The sequence below is a fragment of the Sinocyclocheilus rhinocerous genome, unplaced genomic scaffold (assembly GCF_001515625.1).
Source record: "Sinocyclocheilus rhinocerous isolate Xijiao unplaced genomic scaffold, SAMN03320098_v1.1 scaffold10997, whole genome shotgun sequence".
Lineage (NCBI taxonomy): Eukaryota > Metazoa > Chordata > Actinopteri > Cypriniformes > Cyprinidae > Sinocyclocheilus > Sinocyclocheilus rhinocerous.
This window is the reverse complement of record NW_015633844.1, coordinates 1-4271: the sequence shown is the minus strand read 5'-3', so window position 1 is coordinate 4271 and position 4271 is coordinate 1. Positions and strand designations below refer to the sequence as shown.

Below are 4271 nucleotides of genomic sequence, written 5' to 3'. Positions count from 1 at the left end.
TTCAATGCACTTTTTGTATTAATGTTTGTATTAATAAACATACTAATGTTCATTATTATTTCATGTAAGTTTATAATAGGGCTGCAGAATTCATCAAACTTATAAGACCTGTCTAATTTGTCTAATCAATCCATTCAGTGGCACCCACAACCGACCCCCAGGTCCTGGGCCCAAAAACTGCTTCACATCCTCCAGGTTCAGTATCTCTAATAGTGCTGATATCCACTGCTTCTGAAATTCAGTTCTGTATGATTATTTCACTTCATCTTTATTTCTGTTTATTTTTTCATGTTTTCCAGCTCGTCTTCCAGTTCCTGTTATCTCCAGAAACTCTTCACATTGTTCATCATCATATTGTTCATTGGTGTGTTCAGCTGTGAATGTGAGTCATGTGACTCTCTCCTGGTACAAAGGAAACAGTTTATTGTCCAGCATCAATGTGTCTGATCTCAGCATCAGTCTCTCTCTACCTCTGGAGGTGGAATATCAGGATAAAAACACCTACAGCTGTGTAGTGAACAATCCTGTCAGCAACCAGACCAAACATCTCAACATCAGCAAACTCTGTCACACATGTGCAGGTATGTCACTTGCGTTTTTTTCTACACCATTACACATACATATGTAAATACACACACTATGACTGTTTCTTTTTATCATTACAGTTTCAGACCTACATTACGTTTATATAGTGCTAATGCCTCAAAGTTTTTGTTATTGATCTGACATGTTGTCCATTACAGAACCATTTATACCCTTATTGAACATACCCTTACTGATCTCTGCTGCTGCTGCTGGATCTCTGTTGATAGTAGCTGCAATCTGGATCTTCTGGATCTGCCAGAAACAAAAAGAAACACATCAACAGGGCAAGTGTTTCCCATAAACCTATTGATATCAGTACAAAATGTAAGAGTTTTGCTGTTTTAACATTTCTGCCATTATTATTGAAACAGTTCAGACCCATGATGATGTAACTTATGCTGATCCAACGTTCTTCAAAAGAAATGCACATAAAGTGGTAAGATCATTCTTGTTAGAGGTACACTGTACAAACATTGTATGATTAAGCAGGAGGTTATATAATAGTTTTATATAATCATTTTTATTTCGTTGCAACTCAGTGTAAATAAAAAGCTGGAGAGGGCAATGAAAAGAAAACACGATGCTCAGTTCTGAACACTAGTGAGCTGCTTCACTGTCTACACAGTGACATTCGAACAGAAATGGACTGATTTGATCGAACTCATGCTGTTATACAAATAATGCTCATGATGTGAAGCACTCAACTGCCTTATCAAAAGATAAGTGTGATGTTCTTTTAGCATTTGGCCCAAACAAGGCATCTAATAAAAGCTTAGCTGCCTATACTGTAAGAACACCCTTCATGTCAGGAGTGCTGCAGTGATGCTTTAAAGTACTGTTGGGCCAGATCACTAAGCTTTGAAAAGAGCTACTGTATCTGAACTGCAGCAAACCCCACAGCCGTTAACATGGACAAAAACACATCTGACTTCTGAACTTATGTAAAGATCCAACACAATATAATAATGAAAAATAATATTTATTGTATCATGACGTCCCCTACAGACTTACAGTATTCTGGAAGATTGCTTAAAGGTTTTTTACTATCAATTCACTATTCACAAATAAACATAACTACTACTACTTTGACTCTTACAAGCAATAGTAATGCAGAAAAATTATCTTACCAGTTGTTAGATGTCCAAAATGCCAGAGAGAAAAATTAGGTTAGATTTTCACTCAAAAATAACTGTAAACAGTTCATGTGTTGGGGCTCATAGAGTGTTTCTGCTAAAACGAACACTGTTAAACTACCTGCTAAATGCTTGTGTTCCCTGTACTAAAAGCTGAAGAGAGATCTGCTAATCTGAATGTGAGAAAATGTGGAAGAAACACTTCAGTCAGTATTAGAAAATCTGCCTTTAAATATTAAATCACTTTTATCTAATTTAAATTAAAAAAAAAATAATAATAACATTATAACATTGCCTGTCCCCATAAATGTACTTTTGTAATTATTATGTAATTATTAATTCATTTTCATTTGTCATAGTAATTATTATAGCTTGCCATCTTAAAACTATGCCTTAGGAGAGTGTCCCCAGATCCACCACTGATGTGCTACCTAAGATTTTAACACATTTCATGTTAAGGCAGTGCATTAAGACAGCTTCTCTTGTATATCGCGACATGAGCTACTCATGTTTTAACTTGAAATGTGACAGTTTTAACTGCTGGTAGCACATCTTCATCAGTTTTCTCAACTTCTCAATAGCAGCTATTAACCAGTAGCTGCTGGTGATAGCTATAGTGGCTAACTGCTAATGGACTAAGTTGTTGAAAGACGTTGTTGTATTATTATTGTAATTTAAGTCTCACGAAAAAATTTTTTAAAGTAATTTTAAAAACAGATTTCCTGGTTTAATGACCACATGGATGGTCTTTCTTACAGTCTATTTACAGTCCGTCTTACATCTACTTTGAGTGGCACATGGGAGAGGGGGTGCTTCTTAAAATTGAGTCAAAGGTTGATTAGTTTTCCCCATGAGTGAACTGTTCTATAGCATTTTTTAAATTATATTGACAAATAGATAAAGAAAAGGCAAAGGGTGTTTACACTAAGTGCAAGCAGAAACAGAATTCCTTTGCACTGTGTAAATGTGTTATAAATGATATTTATACTGTATTGTGGCATATACTGTTTGCCAGCAGTATTTCATATAATTACATATTTAGCGTGATGTGTTTTGAAATCATAAATGGATACTAACTTATTGGAATGTTACTTGTACTTATCCCTAAAGCCCACCACTAATATTATTGAACCTGTCAATCAGTAAAAATGTCCTTTAAATGCAATTTAAAATGTGCTTTAATAAAAAATATTGAATAATTTACTTTTTTTTGGTTATGTAGAAATGTTTTGAAGTAACCGTTTTAAATGTCTATTTATTATTTATTGTTTTATAATTTTATTTAACTACATTTTAAAACTAGAAATACATAGATTGTTTAAAATGTCTATTAAAGTTATTTGTTTATTTATATACCTGCACTTTTATGTTTTAATTATTAAATTGTTAAATAGTGTCACTTCCAGTTTTCAATTTTTAAAAAATGGTTGGTTGGTTTATTGCAAAAGTAACATTCAAAATGTGGGTATTTAATATTCTGCCTTTTGAAATGTTAACAGGTCCATGCTGTTGACAGACAATGTAGTTACAATTAAACAGGCACCACTGACGTTAAGCAACTGTACAGACAGCCACATTTACTGTATATGGCAGTGATAGACTATATACTAATAAAAAACTGCTGTCTTAAATGAGAAGTTCCACTGGGCATTCTGTGGCATTCAGACAAATGTGTTATATGCAACAAACTAAAATAGCACAAGTGTGCACAGTGTGAAGCCATTTGAAAATAAAATGTTATTTATTGGCACACGGCACAAATATAGTGTACTTTCTACAAAATAAGGGTTCATACTCTACTGTTAAAAACGTTATAGCTCAAGGTGTTTCTGCATAAAACAGACACTGTTAAACAGTTCCACAGGAAACTGTGGACTTCCGGAACAAAACACTGTGAAGACAGAACTGTCTGTGAAAGAAATGGTCTGTGAGAGAAAAAGAGTGTGTATAAGAGTGTGAATATTCCAGCCTTCATTAGAAATATTACTTTAGAGTCAAATTTTCAATATAACATTAATATGTTATATTAACTAAAAATGACTGCTGTCAAAACAGTGATATGAGAGAAACATAAAATTTTGACTGTGCATAACAAGGCCTTTTTTTTGTCTTTTTTACTGAGGTCTGAGGTGTAATTCCAGCATATCTTTATGTTCTATTTGAAATAGATGCTTGATGTTAGTTCTTTAAGCTCTTCCATATTAGTTATTCATTTGACTCATGGTAAACTAATGAGCTACACCCTGCTGAAAATATAATAATAATAATGATGTTTTTCTGATGGTCAGCTGATTCATGTGTGTTTCATGTTAAGATGATGTTCAGCTCTTCACCAGCTAACCACTTTAGGCTGTTTTAAGATTTTTTTTAATCAGGGTAACCAAAGATAGAAATTTTTAATATGTGAAAATTTGAAGTATATTTAATTTAATTACTTCAGGAGAATTTACAGTGGAATTTACAGCCTGGCTGTCTCTCTTGAACATGCATGCATGTGTGAAAAATATGTTTTCAAGTGTGTTTTTAAAGTGGTGAGTGTTGTGGTATGAGAGG

General features: G+C 33.5%; 1 pseudogene; it reads left to right on the top strand.

Moving 5' to 3' along the window:
* LOC107744759 (CD48 antigen-like) overlaps window positions 1-1021 on the top strand; it is a 23366-nt pseudogene extending 22345 nt beyond the window's left edge.
* The last annotated feature ends 3250 nt before the right edge of the window (window positions 1022-4271 follow it).